Source organism: Sarcophilus harrisii, chromosome X, assembly GCF_902635505.1.
Source record: "Sarcophilus harrisii chromosome X, mSarHar1.11, whole genome shotgun sequence".
Classification (NCBI taxonomy): domain Eukaryota; kingdom Metazoa; phylum Chordata; class Mammalia; order Dasyuromorphia; family Dasyuridae; genus Sarcophilus; species Sarcophilus harrisii.
This window is the reverse complement of record NC_045432.1, coordinates 62224588-62245642: the sequence shown is the minus strand read 5'-3', so window position 1 is coordinate 62245642 and position 21055 is coordinate 62224588. Positions and strand designations below refer to the sequence as shown.

The 21055-nt window shown below is 36.9% G+C and overlaps 1 long non-coding RNA gene across 5 annotated transcripts in view; it reads left to right on the top strand.

The window, feature by feature from the left end:
- The window catches only part of LOC116420275, a 217052-nt gene that overhangs the window by 153759 nt on the left and 42238 nt on the right, over positions 1 to 21055 (top strand). For 4 of the 5 annotated variants that reach the window (XR_004230581.1, XR_004230580.1, XR_004230579.1 and 1 more), the window contains one exon: positions 10 to 303. The exons of the other annotated variant lie outside the window; for it this stretch is intronic. This is a non-coding gene — a long non-coding RNA (uncharacterized LOC116420275). Of the gene's footprint in view, positions 1 to 9; positions 304 to 21055 lie in introns of those variants that run through there. 5 annotated transcript variants of the gene reach the window in all.

Genomic DNA, 21055 nt, shown 5'->3' with positions numbered 1-21055 from the left:
GTCCTCAAGGACCTCCTCATCCAGTCAATGAGCCAAGAATAACACACATGAAATGGCAGCAAACAATAGAAAACAGAATATGATTAATTGAACTGTACATTGCAGACAATAAGAGCAGAAGAAGTTCAGAAGGGACCAAGATCAGGGAGGACTTGGGTAATCAGGAAAGGGTTTGGAGAGTGGGTGGGTTTTAGATAATGAATTCCATGTTTCTTTAAGAATGATAGAGTTTGGGGGGATTTTGTTCCTGATTCCTCAATTGGCCTTATTGTTGGGGGGAGGGGAATAAAAGTCTAATTGGTTCAAAGTCTCATTTATTGTGTGACATGTAAATCATATTAAATGGAATGAGAGTCAAAGATAAGAGAACTCGGTGGATTGAATGACTCCAAAAGGCATTGGCATATCATTATTACTTTTGTGATTTTAATTATTATAGGGAATAGACTATAAGTAGAAAGCATGGTAGTTGAGCTAGATTGTGAATGTCCTTACTGTATGATATTATGGAGTCCAAGTTTGCATTTTGCTAGGAAGCAGCTCATCCTGCTGTGGGCTTGGCCTACTCTCAGATCATGTGGCCTGACCCTTACCATCAGGATCCACTGATGTCTCATAAAGAACCCTATGGTGACCTTCATTACTCCTGATTTCTCTTCTAGAGGTGGGGGACTGATTTGTTGATTCATAGGCCTAATTTTACACTGAGAGTCTGTTTGCCAAGGGAATGATTCTATAGTTATATAGGGAACATGCCTTCATTAGAAGCTTTTTTAATAGGTTATATGCTAATGGCCATTGATCTTAAATGTTTGTAAGTACGAAAACTGATGCCACTTCAGAAACTGATAAATTTTCATTTTAACAACGTTCCCTTCCTCACCCAAAAGGCTAAGGAAACAGGGTGCTAAATCCTGTCATTGAAGGCTAGCATCTTATCACCTCCAAAACAATCCATAAGTACACTAGCATTAAATGAAGGCATAGACTACATCAATAGAAAACCTAATATCTGAGACCTCATGCCTGCAGACATTCAAAGTATCTTGGCCCAGACTGTTATTAAAATCCAGAAATGGCTTTTCCTTCTCTAACATAGTTACTGTAGGTGATAAAATATCATTACAATCTAATAAAAAAAATAACCACCTAGACCCAAACAAAGTTCAGTCTGCAAAGTCCATAGAAGCATGGGATTTATCTTCTATATGGAGGTGTGTGATCTTGCATGCTTTGGTGTAAACCTACAATAAATCAACAACAGCTTTTCTATGCAACTTGTTCTCTCAGGACTTTTGGGAAAGGACAGCTTCCAATTATGAGGAGGTCCAGTGTGCTTCTCCTGTTGTCACAGAATTCATTAATTGGTAAGCAGAGCACATGGGAGACAACTAGAAACTGCAATGAGCTCTGCTATTGTAACTTCCTGATTATTCTACATAAGTCACTTGTCATAGTACCCATCTGGGTTAAAGTCCTGGCCCTCTTCCCATGGTAGGGAAACATGTAAGTTGTAAAACCTCACAGCAGTGTGTGTGTGTGTGTACATACACTTTGGACCCCTCTCTCATGCCCTTTCCCGAACATAATGGGCCATAATTTGAGTACATTTACAGAAATGGCAAAAACATGAGACAGAGCAATTGGCAGAGCAAAGAAGTAGGACTGAGAAGAGTGGTATAGACAGGCATGCTCTGGAATTGTAAGACCTGTGTCAGGAAGGTGTGAGTAAATAAGTTAGATATGTAAGCCAGAAGCAGTTTATGAAGGCCCTCACAAGTATGTGTTGGGACATGAGGAGACTAACACATGTTGAACCAGGAATTATGCCAGCAAAGTGCTATTCGGATCCCCTGTGGATGCAGTACTGGATACTAGTGCAGTCAGGGAGACTTGAGTTAGAATTCTGCATTAGAGGTTAGCTGTGTGACTCTGGGTAAATCACTTAGCCTCATTTTTCCTCATCTGCAAAAAGGGGGTCACAATAGCACCCGCCTCCCGAGGTTGTTATAAGAATCAAATGAGATAATATTTGCAAAATGTTCTGTGAACCTTAAAGCATCGTATAAGATGCTTGTCATTATTGTAACCATTCTCATTATAATTATCATAATCATCAAAGAAATGTTTGGGTGGAAAAATATTTGCCTCCTGTGCTAAGAGCAGGCCAAAATGAACTGTTTGCCAACCTAAACATTTCATTGATATCCATGCAAGGTCAACAGAATGCAAGGAAAGTCCCCAGGCTCTTAGATGAAGTCCCTGTCCTCCAGGTATGAAAAGACATTATCCCCAGAGGGACTTATGTCCATGGACTATAAGATCCGTGTTTTTTTGGCGAAAGATCCACACTGAGAGAGTCCGCTGGAACCTTGAATGCCAGGCAGCATAATTTGGACTTGAAGTAGTGGGGGAGTGAAATGCTGAGCACTTTTGGAATATTCCCCTGGCAAGGGTTTTCAGGAAGGCTTGAAGGTGGGAGATACTAAGTTCAGTACGACTGGCTATCAGATGCTTGCTTTCTAGTGTAGAATCTCAAGAGGCTCACATTATTGACCTAGAAAAATGAAAAGCAGCAAGGTTGATTTTTCATTTATCTGACCTACATCTTTTCCTCCCTTTGAGGAAGACAACAACAGAAGTTCCATCTGATTTGTATATATGCTTTGGGCAGGGGATGGGAAAGGGATTGAAAATGGTATGAAACAGATCTGAGAAACTGTCTTTTGTAAAGATTATTTGCCTATTCTTATATCCTGTAGGCTGGAACTACCGGGGCTGCTCACAGGCTTACTCCCACTATTGATCAGCCTAGGGACTTTGACTTGATCACTTTCTTACATGGGGTGGTTGACCCTTCCTTGGACAGCCTGGTGAGCTCTGCTCCTGGAGTCCTGGAGCTTGTACTTGTGATGTATTGTTGTCATAATTGAAATTCTCAGAGCTTTCAAAATCTTTAGAACCTAATTCAGTGAACATTTGGTAAACATAGTGTGGTATAATGAGAGCATTGGGTTTGTAGTTAAGGACAATATTTGTAATAGGTTTTACATTTATATAGTTCTTTAACAAATAAAATTCACTTAAAGATGATACTGCATGACATGGTCAAGTCACCTAATTTCCTGAGCCCCATTTTTTTTTATTATAGCCTTTTATTTACAAGTTATATGCATGGGCAATTTTTCATCATTGACAATTGCAAAACCTTTTGTTCCAACTTTTCCCCTCCTTCCCCCCACCCCTTTCCCCAGATGGCAGGTTGATTGATACACATTCAATATGTTAAAGGAGAAGTTAAATACAATATATGTATACATGTCCAAACGTATTTTGCTGTAGAAAAAGAGTCCATGAAGGAAATCAAAAATACAGGCGGACAAAAATAGAAGGATTGGGAATTCTATGTAGTGGTTCATGCTCAGCTCCCAGAGTTCTTTCCCTGGGTGTAGCTGGTTCAGGTCATTACTGTTCTATTGGAACTGATTTGGTTCATCTCATTGTTAAAGAAGGCCCCGTTCATCAGAACTAATCATCATATAGTATTGTTGCTGAAGTATATAACGATCTCCTGGTCCTGCTTATGTCACTCAGCATCAGTTCGTGTAAGTCTCTCCAGGACTTTCTGAAATCATCCTGCTGGTCATTTCTCACAGAACAATAATACTGAGCCCCATTTTAAAAGTGGGGATGATAATGCTTGACCTACCTACTCTAGAGGGCTAGTCATATATATATGCCTGGAATAAATAAATAAAAGCAATTAATGCAGACATAAATCTGAGTAGGCAGATTGGAACTAGATTGTGGAGGGCCTTGAATGCCAAACTAAGGAGTCATTTAGTCTAGAAACAATAGGGAATTTTAAAAAAGCTTTTGAGAAAGGGGATGCCATAATCTGAAACATGTGCTCATAAGATTTTTTTTAGCAACTGTGTGGCATAATAGATGGAGTGCTGGACTTCGAGTCAGGAAGACTCATATTCCCAAGATCAAATCTGGCTTCAGACACTTAATAAGTATATGACCCTGGGGCATGTTAATTCATCCTGTTTGCCTCACTTTTCTTATTTGTAATATGAATTAGAGAAGGAACAAGAAATCAAGATGAACCTCAACTGAAAGTCCATGAAGAATTGAACACAACTAAAAAATGACAGATCAAGGCAGGGAGACAAGTTCAGCAGTCATTGATATCGTCCAGGAAAGGAGTGGTGAGAGCCTGAAAATAGGGTGCTGGATGTTTTTATTTTCTGACAGGGATTTATTGGCATTTGTAATATATATGGGAGAGGGAGAGGGAGAGGAAGTTATTTGCTGAAGTATTTTTGTCCTCTTATCTATGAAGTTTCATAAATGTTCCCATTTATCCTTTCTCTTTCTTCAGAAAGTAGATGCTTTTTAGGGTAAATCTCTTGTTTCTCATTTTCCTTTCGTTTTTAACTCTACCACCCTCTACCCCAGAATCACTACCAGGTAGTAATGAGGGAAGTATGCAGTAAGTGTTGATTAACCACAAAGACATTGAATATCTAAATGTACAATAGTGTGTCTCAGACATGCCCTCAGGTTGATTAGAATATCAGACGCTGGTTTTTTTGAACCTTATGTCACAGGGTCTCATGGAATAGAGGCCTGATACTCTGCCTCTTGTTCCCTCCCCAACCCACAGCACACATATTTGTCTAATTTGTCTCCATGCCTTTTTCAGTCATTTTTCAGTTGTGTCTGACTCTTCATGACTCCATTTGGGGTTTTCTTGGCAGAGCTCCTGGAGAGGTTTGTCATTGATCTCTCTAGCTCACATTATAGACAAGAAAACTGAGGCAGACTGAAGTGACCAGCCCGAGGGAATATATACCTATTAAATGTCTGAGCCACATTTGAACTTGGGAACATAGCCACAGCATTCAGTTGCATAGTGGAAGGAAACTGCTAGGGCAGTTCTCCAAGCTAGCTTATCTTTACACCAGTGTAGCAGGGAAAATGCATAGAACCATATCTGCATCAGGATTGCCTCTTTGGAGGTCAGACACTTTATAGGCACACCTTGCTTGTTCCCTGGATGTTTACTTAGATCTGATTTAATCTATGCAAAGAAAACAATGAATTGCCCAATGGGTTTTTCAGTCCCATTCATTGTAATGACTGCTGGCCACAGGGCCCCTTTTTCTGATAAGCTGAAAACTCCCTGTCATGCTCTCTCACTACATGCCAGCTGTGGACTAAGTACAGGTAACTGAAATTGTCATGCTGATGGGGCTAGTGGCTACTCATCTGTCCCTGCCTCTGACCATGGTACAGACATGCTGGATGCTCAGGGATGGGCCATACGTAGGATAGAAGAGAAAATTGACCCTCAAGAAGCCAACAATGTAGTTGAAGAGAGAAGATGTATGGGAAGTCCCAGGGTAAGTTCAGATGAAGATAATAAAGTTTCTAGGAGTCCAAAGTTAGAGGAACTACTAGAACATAGGATATTATGACTCTTGATTTCGAGCTCAAAATGAACATAGAGTTCATCTATTTTGGTAATTTTATAGATAAGAAAACTGAGGCTCCAAGAGTTAAAGGTACTTGCCCAAGTTCCTCCAGCTCAGTATGGATTTGAATCCAGCTCTTCTGACTTCAGAGCCTGTACTCTTCCACTTGTCCACTCCTGCCTCTGGTATTGCATGTCTTTGGAGAACTCCTGGTGTGCAAACTTTCTCATCAAAATATATTAACACTACATACACATAGTATAGTAGGAAAGTTCAAGGGAGTAGCTACAGGTGTCTCAAGGTTAGAAGACCTGCCCAGAGTCACACAGCTAGTGTCTGAAGCAAACTTTGAACCCACTCTTCCTGATTCTCGGGACTCTATCCACTATGATCTTTTCTTCACAGTATCTTTTGCCAATTCCCTTGGTATTTCTAAGCTTTGGAGCTTCTACAAATGCCATAGGTGCATAGTGGAATGTTAAAGCCTCAAAAAGAATCTGAACGCATAAAATCAAAGCTTGTGTCTGCCTTCTCATTTTTTGTCTCTCTCATAACATTTAGAATAGTGGACCCCAGCATCTGGCTTGAGCTCTATGTGTTAATATTTTGGCTTTGATGCTTGAGAGCGGTAGGAATGTAAATAGCCATGAATAGAAGAAGAAATGTAAAGACTTAATTAAATGGTCTCCATAGATTGTTGAGGTAAAAGAGCAGGGCTGGAGATCATTCAGTCAGTCAAGAAATATTTAGTGTTTGCTATGCATAAAGCACTATCACTAAGCACCCAAAAGAGTTAAAAAGAATTATGAGATTTGATTTTAGGCCTCAGGAAATTTATCATTCAGGTGGTACTTAAGAAATATGTAGATGAAGAAGATAATCTACAAAGGGAAGCCTATAAATATTAAATGGTGTCATAGGAATTTAAATAAGGGAGAAGTTGCTTCCCTTCACAAAGAAAAGAAAGTATGTGTTTTTTCAAATAGTATTGATCTGTATTCTTTAAATATCATTAAGCAGTAGTCCAAAGAAGCCTGAAGGTACCAATAAAACCACTGGTCACTCTGTCAAGTGGAAAGACTTGCCAGAATGACACCTGTTTTGAAACCAAACTCATTTATGAGGGGAAAAACTATAATATATGACAATAGAAACTTATAAACAGTATTGTCTCACAAAAACCTTCAAAAATAATGGAAGCATAAACAAGTCTAGAGAGAGCCTGATGTGGGATCCAATTGAATCATATTCATCTTAAGAGCATTTATAGAGGAGACAAGGATAGGATGTCAGAGTAAAGGCGGAGGTTTGCCTGCCCTCTTTCCAATTCCCCATCAACCCAAGTTAAACATCTTAAAAAGAATTCTGAAGCAGCAGAACTAACAAAAGGATGGGGTGAGACAATTTTCCAGTCAAAGACAACTGAGGAAGTTATTACGAAAGATCTATCTTTCCTTGCCATGTCCAAAAAAATCAGAAATGGGTCTTGGGGGTGACTGAATCAGCAGCAGAGCTTATGGTTTTTGGAGCTCTTGGGCCACAGGCAGTAGTGGGGTCCAACAATTGGTCAGAAGGAGATTACAAGGGGCCTTTTTTTTAAACCACAGGAGCAGAGCCAAACTTTAGCATAAATTTAAAAGTCAAAATATAGGCTGGAACAGTGAGCACACAATAAAAACAATTAAGAACCAGACCATAGAAAGTTACTGTGGTGCCAGAGAATATCAGAATACAGAGGAAGACAACAAGGTCAAAATGACTGCATGCAAAACCTCACAGAAAAATGTAAATTGGTTTCAAGTAAAAAAAAAAAAAAAAAAGAATCCTGGAAGGCTTAAAAAGGATTTGAAAAATCAAATAAGAGAAATAGAGGAAAAATAGGGAAAATAAATGAGATTGATGCAAGAAAATTATTTAAAAAGTCAACAGCTTGGCATAGGAGATGCAAAAAAGTGAAGAAAATAACACTTTAAAAAACAGAATGGCATAAATAGTAAAAGAAGCATAAAAATTCACTGAAGTGAACTCCCTAAAAAATAGACTTGGCCAAATGGAAGAGAGTACAAAAACTCACTGGAGAAAATAATCCCTTAAAAATTATAATTGAGAGAGGCAGCTAGTGGCACAGTAGATAGAATACCAGCCCTGAAGTCAAGAGGACTTGAGTTCAAATCTGGTCTTAGACACTTAACACTTCCTAGCTATGTGACCCTAGGCAAGTCACTCAACCCCAATTGCCTCAGCAATATGTGTGTGTGTGTGTAAATAATTGGGCTCATGGAAGCTAATGAGTTACCAAGGAAAATTTAAAAAAAAAAAAAAACTTTGTAGGAAGCTATCTCTCTGTTAATTATTTCCTTTTTATCCTTTATATTGCTTGCTTTATATCATAATAATTTGCACTCCCAGTTAACTTTTGGGGGTTTTTATGTTTGAAGTAATGTAAATCATATTTATTTATGTATTAGTCATATTGCAAAAGAAAATACACAGAAAACCCAAGAAAAATATAGACATTTTAAAAAGCCTTTGCTTCATTTTGCACTCACAGTTCATCAATTCTCTCTGGAGAGATAGATAACACTTTTAATATTGGTTTCATTGGATCTGTCTTGAATCATGATCTAGAACTGAACAGTTAGGTCTTTTGCAGTTGATCACCCTTACAATATTGTTGTTACCGTGTACGGCTTATGGCTCACTTAACTTTGCATGAATTTGTTTTCTCAGGCTTTTCGATTTCACCCTGTTTATTTCTTCTAACACAAAAATATTTCATCAGAATCCTAGTACCACAATTTGTTTAGCCATTCCCCAATAGATGGACATCCACTCAATTTCCAATTCTTTGCCACCACAAAAAGAATAGCTAGAAATATTTTTGTACATATAGATCTTTTTCTTCTTTCTTAGATTTCTTTGTGATATAGACCTAGTAGTAGTATTGCTAGATCAGAGAATGCATAGTTTTATAACCCTTTGCCTGTAATTCCAAATTATTTTTCAGAATGGTTGGCCTGGTTCACAACTCTACCACAACTCTAACAGCGCATCAATCTTTCAGTTTTTCAACATCCCCTCTGGTATTTGTGGTTTTTTCTTTTCTGTTATATTAGTCTGGTAGGTGTGAAGTGGTTTTTCAGAGTTGTCATAATTTCCTTTTCTCTAATCAGTAATTTTTTAGAACATTCTTTCATTTAACTATTGATGGCTTTGATTTCTTCTTGAAAACTGCCTGAACATATCCTTTGACCATTTGACAACCGGAGAATATCTCTTATTTTTACACATTTGGCTTATTTCCCTATAGTTTCATCAAAGAAATCCATTGCATTTTTTCAACATTTTCTTGTTTTCCTTCTAATTTTGGCTTCATTAGTTTTGTTTATATGAAGGCCTTTTAATTTAATATAATCAAAATTATCCTTTTTGCTTCCTGTGTCCTCTCTATCTCTTCTTTGATCATAAACTCTTCCCTTGTCCATAGCTCTGACAGGAACTGTTCACCTAAGTTGCTTATGGCACCATCCTTTATATAGAAATATTTTATCCATTTTTACTTTTCCTTGGTATGGTATATAATGTGAGATATTGGTGTATGTCTAGTTTCTGCCAGGTTTTTCGTTTGTGTTTTAGCAATTTTTTGTCATATGGTAAGGTCTTACCCCCAAATCTTGGCTCCTTGTATTTATCAAACACTAGATTATTTTGGTCATATACTACTGTGTACTCTGTATGTAAATCTATGCTGCTGATCTAGCAACTTGTTTCTTAAGACAGTACCAGATTGTTTTTGTGACAAATATTTTATAATACAGTTTGAAACCTGGTGGTACTGCTAAGATACCTTTCTTTATTTTTCCCCCTTGATATTCTTCACCTTTTATTCTACCAGATGAATTTTGTTATAAGTAAATTAGTGCACTTGTCACTTTTATTATACTGGCTCAAACTATCCATTTCTACAGGTTTTTTAGATCTGCATTTGTGTGAAATGTTTTGTAATTATATTCATATTGTCCCTGGATTAGTCTTGGCAGGTAGACTCCCAGGTAGTTGATATCATCTGCAATTATTTTTAATAGTATTTTTTCTTCCATTTATACATCAAGACATTTTTAGCATTAATTTTTTAATATTTTGAGTTCCAAATTGTTTTTCTTCTTCCCTCCCCTTTCCCTTCCTAAAATAGTAAATAATTTGATATATATTATGTATTTTCATCATGCAAAACATTTCCATGTGAGTCAAAGTTGTGAAAGAAGAAATAGATCAAAAGAAAAAACACTGAAAAGAATAAAGCAAATTTTAAAAAGTGTGCCTTGATCTTCATTCAGAGTCCATTATTTCTTTTTTTTTTATTTTTATTTTGTTTTTTTATTATTATTTTTTTTTCATTATTTCTTTAATTAGAAGTGGATAGCACTTTCCTTTGTGAGTCCTTTCTATTTGTCTTGGATCAATGTGTTGCAGAGAAGAGCTAGGTTATTCATACTTGATCATCACATAGCGTTGCCAGTACCGTATACAATGTTTTCCTGCTTCTGTTCATTTCATTTTATATCAGATTGTACAAGTCTTTCCAGATTTTTCTGAATTCTGCCTGTTTGCCATTTCTTATTGTACAATATATGTTGTGCATAAGTATCTGGATTTTCCTACGTTCTTTCCAACATTTCCCTTTTTTGTCATCTTAGTCATATTAAGTGAAGTAGTACCCCAGAGTTGTTTTAATTTGCATTTCTCTAATCAGTGGTAATTTAGAACATTTTTTCCCCATATACCTATAGATAGCTTTGATTTTTTTCATCTGAAAACTTCCTGTTCATATCCTTTGAACTCTCCCTTCCTTCTACACCCAAAGTTCTTCTCTTTCTTATCCCTTGGGCTTGTGATGACTTCCCATTTTTCTTTGAAGTTTTGCCCATATGTGTTTTGACATGATTGTCCTCTTCTGAGTTTGTGTCTTGGTCTTTCCTGATACCATAATAACTTTGGTCAGATTATTTTTTGTCTTTGTTGTGTTTTGCTCATTTTTTATGACCCTTTCCCTTTCTTTTAAATTTGATCTCATTTCCCAGAATGGAAGGAGCATTGTCTTTGGTTTCTTGTGCCTGGGACTGTAGGGGCAGTCTGTTAACTTGGTTCTGCACTGATGTTGCCCTGAGAGCCATGGGGGACTCTTGAGGTCTGGTGCTATGCTGAGAAGGTAGGGTGAGAGTTGGGTGTGCGGCTAGAAGCCATAGGGGTTTGGCAGCTTATCTGGTACTGAGCTGGCATCCTAGTGGTAGTATATGGCATGTGTTGAGTTCAGTGGGATGTTTATTTCTCTGAAGCTGTATTGAAGCATGTGGAAGTCCTCCTCAGGAAGCTTCCTGGGGCTACACTGAAGCAAGGCTGCTGGGATTGGCAGCTTCTTATTTGCTTAGGCACCTGTAGGGTTGGTATGTACTTCTACTGAGATCAGTGGAAGTCTGGCCACTAGAAGATGTCTATTTGCCTGGAGCTACACTGAAGCATGTGCTGATTTGTGGAGCTGGAGGCTACCCCTTTCAGCTGGTTAAGCTGAGACACATGGTGGGGAGGGGGTCCTGCTGCTGGTGTTTACCTGCTCCACCACAATGGGGTTCAGTATTTCCTACTGTTTTGCTGAGGTGGGGCTTGATACTGGCTTATTGGGTTGCTTCCTGGCCTGGATTTTGCTCCTCTTTTATCCAAATAAAACAGATTTTTCTTGCCCATCTTTCATATCTTGGGCTCAAAGATTGTTTCACCCTGTGTTTTTGTTGATTCTGCTGTTCCAGGATTTGTTTCATGGTACCATTATATTGTTATTTGAAGGTAAAGTTGGGGAGAGTTACAGCAATTTTCTGCTTACTCAGCCATCTTGACTTCGGGAAGTCTCAATCCCATCTGAAGTTATTTCAAATGAAATTTTTGTTTGTTTCTTCCTGCTGTGTTTTGTTGGTAGTGTATAGAAATATTTATGATTTATGTGGCTTTATTTTATATCTTGCAACTTTGCTAATCTTAATTGTTTCAGCTAGATTTTTAGTTGATTCTCTAGGGTTGTCTAAACATACCACCATATCTTTTGTAATGAACAATACTTTTGTTTGCTCATTGCCTATCTTTATTCCTTAAATTTATTTTTCTTGTCTTACTGCAATAGCTAGCATTTCTGGTATGATCACTCCTGATCTTATTGGGGAGGCTTCAAGTACATTACCTCCTCTGTTATGTTGTAAGCTCCTTGAGGACAGTCATCTTTTGTCTCTTTTTGAATTCCCCACACTTACCACAATTCCTGGCACATAGTAGTCCCTTAAAATATTTTTTGATTGATGGATCAATAGGACTGTGTATCTGAAAAATGAAAGTGATATGGGCATTCTAAAATAGAGAATTTATTTTTTTTGTATTTTCCTGAAATTGTAGTGCTTCATTCCTTAGTTTTTTTGTAATACCAGGTAGTATAGTATATAAAGTACTAGGCTTCAAAGCAGGAAGACTGATGAGTTGAAATATAGCCTCAGATACATACTGGTTGTTTGATCATCGAAAAGTCACTTCATTCTGTCTCCATTTTCTCATCTGTAAAATGAGCTGGAGAAGGAAATGGCAAAACATTCCATTATCTTTATTAAACCACAAATGGGGTCACTAAGAATCGGGCAGGATTGAAACAATTGGACATCAAAGCAAATAAAAATGAATAAAATATTTCTTTCCTTCACCATTCATTGAGTACCTACAGTGTGCAAAGCACTGAAAATATTGATTTGTGCTCTCAAATCCAATTTTTCTTATTATAAAATGTTTCTTCATTATCATAGTTATTTTGTACTAACATTATCTAGTAACAAAACTATAAACAACATTTAAAATAAAGACCATGAGTGGGTAATAAATTATTGGATGGTAACAGATATGTCCATATATAGATGCTCCACAAATGGAAACATGTTCTAACATGAGCTATTCCCATGACTATTTAAATGCCATTAGGATCCTGAGGGGAAAGGACATTGAATAGAATTAATCCTAAAGGAAAAAGAATGAGGAAGTCAAACAAATGCTCAAATCAACCTGGCAGGAAATTGAGTCCCTCAACCTACATGAACAATGACAATCCATTAACCCCCAAGCTCAGGGATGTGTGTAAGTGATGTAGACTTCGCTTTCACATGTATATATTTGGAGAGGAAAGGGAGCAGAAAGGAAGGCAATGTGTCTGGGGAAGCTGGGGGGCGGGGGAAGCCTTGTGGCAGAATAGTAATAACATATGCTAAATAGGTCTTAACTGGTCAGGAACATAGTGTGAAGTATGTAGATGCTTGAAAAAAGTTCATCAGAATATTTCTTACCTAAGCCAAAGTTTTGATATGTCAGAAAGTGACTGAAAAAAGGGGAACTCCTCTTGCTCATGTTCAGTATCATGAAGACTGCCTATATTGAATGAATAAAGTCTGCATTGCTGAGGATGAAAAATTCCACATTAACTGTTTTTACTTCTAAAACAGTAAATACATCCAAAACAGAACTCCTTATCTTTCTCCCTAAACCAGCCTCATCTTCTAATTTTCCTACTGCTGTATAGGCAACGCTTCCAGGCTTTTACCCACAGCTTAACTGTCATCCTGGACTCCTTGCTCACTTTCCCCCACCACATCCACTCTGTTGCCAAGATCTATTGACTTTATCTTCATAACATCTCTCAAATACATCCCCCTTCATTCTTCTCTTATTGTCTTTATCATCTCATTTCTAGACTATTGTAGTAGCCTGCTGCTGAGTTTGCCTGTCTCAAGCCTCTCACCACTCTTTGTCATCTGTCTAGGTATCACACCTTGTTATATCACTACTTGCATGTATTATTTATGTTTATTACACCATATTGAGCCTGCACCGGCTGTGTGGAGAGTCTTCACTGCTAGCCTGTGCTTTATTGCTGTCTGCTTGTGTAATACCTCCCATGCTGACAGGTTTGTGCATACTTGTTTCTAGTAAGACCCTTAAGCCCAGAAACCTGCTAACAGTATCTGGCTTGACTCCCCACTTCCCTTTGGTATTTTTATCTCCCTTCCTGAGATGTCAGGGAGGGCGTGATCATCTCCTTTTTAGTGTTTTCACCTCCCTTCCTGAGAAGTTGGGGGGGGGTGGGGGTTCTCACCTCTCTGAGAAATCAGGGAGTGTGTGATCACCTGTGTTCTGAAACAAAAGAAAGCGGGAGATGTAGAGGGCTGAAACTCTGAAAAGGTATTCTTGAATCAGACAGCAGAGCACTTAAGGCTAATCAGCTATTTGATGTGAGATAATGGCTCTATATACATATTTAGATGATATTGTGATATGATGGCTCTCCTCACCATTGGTGCTTGCTGAATGTTTGGTGGTAAGTTAATTGTAGGCAAGGATTGGAGGGCTGGGAAAGAGAAGTCAGAGTCACTTGGTAGCAGGACAAGAAGGAGAGAGACTGGAGACTCCAGAATCCAGGATACATATTTGGCAAGTCATGTGGCAGCTTGTCTGCCTCCTTCACTTTTTCCCCTAAAGACCAAGAACTTTGATTAACCCTGACTCTGACTGATCCTGAGGCCCTCCAGGGAGCTAGTCCGGGCATTACAACACCTCATCACCAACCTTCTTGAAAAAACTCCAGTGTCACTGTTTTTACCTCCGGGAGCAAAACCAAAATGCTATGTCTGGCATTCAAAGCTTTTTACAACCTTGGGGTCTCCTTACCTTTCCAGTCTTCTTACTCTTTGAAACAGGGACACTGACTTCCTGGCAATTCAGTAAATGAGGTCCTCTGTCCATTGACTCCAGGAACCTTCCTGCATGTATACTGTACTTTCTCTCCTCAACTCTGCCTACTGGCTTCCCTGGCTTCCTTTAAATTCTAACTAAAATTATATCTTTTTTAGGAAGCCTTTCCCCATCCTTCAATTGGAGTAATTGTGCCTACATTTTTCTGTGTATTATATATTGTTTTCTATATTTGGTTTTCCTCATTTGAGTATGAGTTCCTTGAAGGCACGGACTGTCTTTAGCCTCTTTTCATATTTTCCCCACTTAACATAATGCATGCTACATAATTGGCACTTAATAAATAATATTTATTCATAACAAACAAATAATTATATATATATTTTATTTTTAAAAAGTAAATGAGCCAAACTTGTTCTATGAGCTTGTAAAGCTCACATCAGGACAACAGTTATCACACTTTGCCATAGATAAGACTATTTTATGTCTACTGAAAATTAACGGCTCCTTACCCTGAGTCACCTCCCTTCCTATTAAATCTTTGAAGAACAAAGCACAGCATTCTGAGATAAGCAGCATCAACATAATAGGAGATGAAGACCAAACAAGGCTGCATATCCTCTCTACAAATGTATACACACTGGCCTTACCACAAAGGAAGTGAGGAAACCAGCCTGGAGGAGTGAAAGAACAAAAAACCCCAGCAGTTGTAAAGAGCTCTTATGGAGGCTGAAAAAAATAGAATAAGTCCACAATATTTGCAAAGCAAACATTAAAAAACCTAACCATTCATAGCTTGGACACAAAGTAAACTGAAATTCCTAGAAGATTTAAAGTGAGACTTCAAAAAAAAGTTAGAGAAAAATGGAAGTGCTAGATGAAAAATTTGGAAGGCGAAGCAATAGCTTAGTTTTTGTCATTCAGTTGTATTCAACTTTTTATGACTTTGTACTGGAATAGTTGGCCATTACCTCCTCTAGTGGAGTAGGTAAAGAGAGGTTAACTGACTTGCCAAGGTCACACAGCTAATAAGCATCTCTGACCTGATTTGAACTGAGGTTTTCCTGATTCCAGGCCCAGCACTCTGTCCACTGAGCCATAGATCTGTACCCCAAAGACATCAAAGAAGAAAATGACATGTCTGCATCAAAATATTTATATTAGCTTTTTTATAATGGAATTGAAGTGAAGACAAAGAGGTGTCTATCAATTGAGGAGTAATGTGTACATAATGGAATATTGTTGTCTTATAAGACATGATGAAAGGCATTGTTTTGGGGAAACCCAACAATATTTGTATAAACTGATACAAAGTCAAGTGAGTAGAATCAGAAGAAAAAATATATAACAAAAACACTGTAAAGACAAACAACTTTGAAAGACTTAAGATTTCTCAATATAATGACCATCTACAAATCTAGAGTACTGTTGACAAAGCATGCGATTCGCTTCCTGACAGGATAGACTTAAGATTCAGAATGAGACATATGTTATTGGACATGGTTAAAGCTGGAATTTGTTTAGATTTACTGTGCATATTTGTTTTTAGTGGTTTTATATTTTAATATTAATTGAGGAAAGTGTGTGGGGATAGGCTTCCAAAAAATAGAACAGAAAGAAGGCTAGATGCAATCACAGAAAAGGTTTGAAAATTATTAGAAAATTTTTATATGCTGCAAAACAAAAACAAACTCTACATAATAAAGGTTCACATTATATGGAAATATAAATTTTATTTGGGTTTTTAATTCAGATGAAAAAATTTATATAAAAAAAACTGAAGCACCATATATAGATATAAGGTATATGTATCGCTACTATTATTGCACAGCTCTACCTGTAACTTTAGAACATGGTCATTTTTTTCTAAAACAAATTGCCCAACTTTTTTGAACACATTTCTGTTTATATTATCTCAATATTCTCCCAAAGGTACACGTGAGTGTGTAGAAACATGGTGAGAATTCTCTCATTAGATGACATTACACCATAGCCTGGAAAATCTCATGATACTGTTTTGCTTCCACTGTCAACAAATGCTCAGGACTCCCATTGTTCTTTCCTTTCATACTTTGTTATTTCAGGGAATGTGTAATCAAAGGCTAGTTCCCCAACATGTATCCTATGGCAGTAAATCTTTGTGTAAAATGCCATTTACACAGTAGAAATGATGTGTTTTTTTTTTTTTTTTTTTTAAGCATTGGCTCCCTAAATCTGTTTTTTTCCTTTTAAGTGTAAGCTGTGTTTTCAATGACCTTTTGCTATTGTTGGAGGGAGAGTGGGATGATCCAAACTGCTGATTCTTAAATTTATTTTTATTGTCTTATTTCCTTTACTAAGGCACAGGTAGAAATGGGCAAATAGAAATTACAGCTCTGAAAAGCACATAGATATTACATGGAATTTAATTTCTGTAAATAAGCACAAAAAAATCAAATCTATGTTTTTCTTAAATAATTGTCATGGACCAAAACTATTGGGGGGGAAAAAGCTACTCAGAAAAATCCCAAGTCATTCATATTGGAAAATATAAAAATTATACTGAAGCCTTCGGGTCCATATAATGAGATATCTTGGCATTTCCGGTTATCTATTTGCTTTGAAATTCTTAGCTTGAGGAGGCTCAAGCCAGTTGCAATGGTCTTGTCAGGAAGAGAGCCATCTACCACCCAGAGAGAGGACTGTGGGAACTGAATATGGTTCACAACATAGCATTTTTTCTTTTTTTGTTATTGTTTGCTTGCTTTTTGTTTTCTTTCTTATGTTTTTCCTTTTTGATCAGATTTTTCTTGTGCAGCCTGATAATTATAAAAATCTGTATAGAAGAATTGCACATGTTTAACATATATTTGATTACTTGCCTCTAGAAGAGAGGGTGGGGAGGAAGAGAGGGAAAATTTTGAAACACAAAATTTTGCAAGGGTGAATGTTGAAAACTATGCATATATTTTGAAAATAAAAAGCTTAAAAATAAATTATGTGTATATATATATATATATATATATATATGTGTGTGTGTGTGTGTGTGTGTGTGTGTGTGTGTGTATTTTCCCCCCATTTAAAAAAAGAATAATTAGATGTACATTTATCTCTGATCAGCAAAATATTCATCATATAGGACTTCATTGAATAATTCTTGTTTTATGTTACAGATTACCCCCTACTTGATTCTTAAGCCACCCCCTTCTCATTTGTAACTGTCTGTATTCTGCCTGTAGTTATCTGTGTCACTAGTCCAAGAATAAAAAAAAAAAGAAATACTTAGCTTATGTGAAATGTCATGATTTTTTCTTGAAAAGTAGAGCTGTGCCAATTCTTTTTATTGAAATCCAAGTAAAATAACATATCTGAAATCAAAATATGCATTTTTTTTACATTTAAAAAGGAAGAATTGGCACAATTATACTAAAAGATTATGAGTAATCTAATTGAGTGAAACCAAGTGTTGCTCCCTGAATTATTGCTTGCATGAATTTTTCAGAATTTTCATTTAATGCTTTCACAAGTACAGCATAAATAATAATCACAGAGTTGAAGAAACCTTTAATAAAAATAAAATTTCTTCTTGTTCCTTCTTTCCCTCCTTCATTTTCTTATCTTATTTTTAAAGCAGACTTGTCCTGAAATGATGAGAAATATAACAATTGGCTAGATGGGATACCACCTTTATCTCGCCAGCATATTACTAAACAAAATGTCAAAATCTTAACAAATTGGGGAAAAGACAGGATTTGAATGTACAGTTGATATTTCAGAATTTTTTCTCATCTCATATACACTACTGAGTGTGCTACCTTTCACCTAAATTCAAAAGTCAGAGCAGGATGAGATGTTGACAGCTAGCCTCAGCTCTTGATATGATGGTTGCAATGACTATTAATTTAGAAAGCCCAGAAAATGAGGGAAGTTTTATCAATGAAGATCAATGCTAGATGCTTGGAAATTCAGTTAAATGTATTTTTATTGAGAATCTACAAGATGCTAGAGATATAAAGTAAAAAACAAAGCAAAACAAAAAAATGAGTACTCCTTACCTGAAGAAGCTTATATTTTAAGAAGGAGATGAAGAAGAACATGGATGAGCATAATAAAGGGCCCAGGAAAGGGAAATAAAGAAGAGATGAGACAGAGTTCTCTGGTAATCTGCAGTGGGAGAGAATCTTTATTAAGATAGGCATGGAGTCTAAGGATAAAAAAGGCTCAAGTAAAACAGTCCAAGCATTCAAAGACCTAAAGTTTTCTCTAGGGAAATGATATGTATATCCTTAGGTAAATACAAACTAGGTATGGAGTGGGTTTCTGGAGGAGGAATGGACGGTAGACATTAGGGGAATGAGGAACTCATATGGGAAAGGGTAAGCTGAATCAATCTTGAAGGGAATTGGAACTGTTGAGATGCAGAATTGAAGAGGGGGTTCATTCTAAACGATGGAGTATTGTGTATGAGGAACAGTATCAAGTCAAAGTGGCGAGACAGTACAGTGTATGAAAGATGGTAATGGGTTATAAGGCTGAAAAGACTAGTTAGGATTAGGCTGTAAAGGGCTTTAAACAACAAACAAAATAGTTTTTATTTGTTCCTATAGATAACAGGGAGTGACTGCTAAGAACTGGGAACTGTTCTGTGGAGAACATCCCATGGAGGATGTTGTATCCATACTTATCTTTGTTGGAAGAGAAGAGAAAGATTCTGGGAATAGAACACATTCCAGATAGAATGAATGGTCGTTTTCTGCCTGCTACAAAGAAATGGAATGTTTAGTTCAAGCAAATCATCCCATTATTCTGAAAATTAGAGGAAATGAGGAGAGTAATAGAATAAAATTGGAAAAAATAGCTTGGTACCAAATTGTTTTTTGTTTGTTTTTTTTTGTTTTGTTTTGTTTTGTTTTTTTCCTTTTGAGAGTGAAAGATTTCCGAATTCTTCTCTGTAGGGAATTCCTAGTATGTCAATTCCATCCTCTTAGGCAGAGCTACAACTCATGGTCAGTCTGTCAGAGGCATGACTTCCCCCAATTTTCTTTGTGTCCAAGGCCAGTCCTTTATCATCTTTGCCATGTTCTCTCTCCTGTCAAATTGGAGATTAATTTAACTATAAGACTAACGTCTTTGCATTTTATACTAGTGACAATAAGAAGCCCTAAAAATTTTGAACCAGTCAGTACTGTGCTCCTCTTTCAATGTATAATCACAATTATCCTTGGAAAACAGCTTAGTGATTATTATAGGATCTTCATGTTTAGTTGTGGAAGGGACTTTAGGGATCAACTATCCCTTCCTCTCATTTAACACAGGGGGAGACTGAGTCCTAGAGAAGTTTAGTCACTTTCCTCAGGGCATAATAAGATACTAAGTTTCACAGATAGTAAGTTGCACTTGTCTTCCATCAGAGGAATTAAGATCATTGTTTAGCTGCCTTTCAGATATTAGACTATAGTAAGTCATTCAGGCTTTCCTTCAAATACAGAATCTTTTTTTAAAATATCTTTTCCATTTTATGAAGCATTTTCCCCCTTCGTTTTCTCTAGGTCAAATTTGACAAATGGGTCTTCTCTTGGGCAGTATAGTGTACTAGAAGGCTCATGAAAGTTCACGGGAGGCAAGGAAGATTCCCATTTCTCTCAACATTTCTTCATTGATGATGATTTTAAAGGAGTACAGACTCCCCAGAGAGAGAGCTGTTAAATGGACACTTGGGTTTTCCTGAAGTGTTTCCTGATTTGGTCCCTTGATGTTTATAACTGCTATTGATTAATTACATGAATCGCTCTAAGTTTCCTTTCAATAAAATAGTTACTTGGATAACTGATAGGTCTAGTTAAATTCACTTACTTCAGTGAATAATTAGCACTCCAGGATGGGAGACTGCTTCAAGAATAAGGCCAGATGGAAACTCCATGTGGCTTCATCTTTTGAAAAATATTGCAAGAGCCAAAATATGAAATGCTACCTACCCTCTTACAAATTTTAAATTTGCATGAGTTTTATAGTTAAAAGTTTGTCAGTTTTTAGCTTGGATGTACCACAATAGTAATTCCATGGGAATGAAAAACAAAGTACAGAGCACCCTGGGATGAGCTCAGCACTAGATGATATTGTGCTAGGCTTCCTAAGACTGATCCCCCAAAATTCAGAGCTGTTCCCTGGGTATGATCATTATTTAACATTTACATGGAAATGCGATATTTTAAAACATTCATTTACACATTTAGCTTTAGAGGAGATGAGAGCAATGTAGGATGCTTGAGAACAGTTTTGAGATCTGTCCTCGGACAGCTTTTTTATTTTTGCAGATGGGAGTAGAAACCCACTGTAGAATCCACTACATGGTACATAAGGCCACCATAGTCATCTTTTCAGCAATAGGCTGAGTTGTTGATTGAAAGCAAAAAAAAATGTTTTTTTTTTTTCCATGAGAAGCCTCTGCTCTTAGGCAATATATTATAATGAAAAGCTCCTGGGGGTGAAGAACCAGGGAACTGCTGTGTGAATTTAGGTAAATCGCTTTGATACTCTCAAGTCTCTTTCTTTATATATACAACAAATAGGTTAAGCCAATGTCATCTAGTGTCAAATGTAGCGTTTTTTTTTTCATTTCAGTAGGTCATTTATCCCATGTTGCTTTGAATTATTATTATGTATGTTAAAACAAAACTCATTTACTAAATTGTAAGCTTCTAGCAGGCAGGGACCATGCCTTATGGGTCATTGTATCCACCAAAGCACGTCACAGTCTAAGCTCTCAATAAAATATTTTTTTCCTTTTTTTAAATAATAGCTTTTTTCAAAATATATGCAAAATG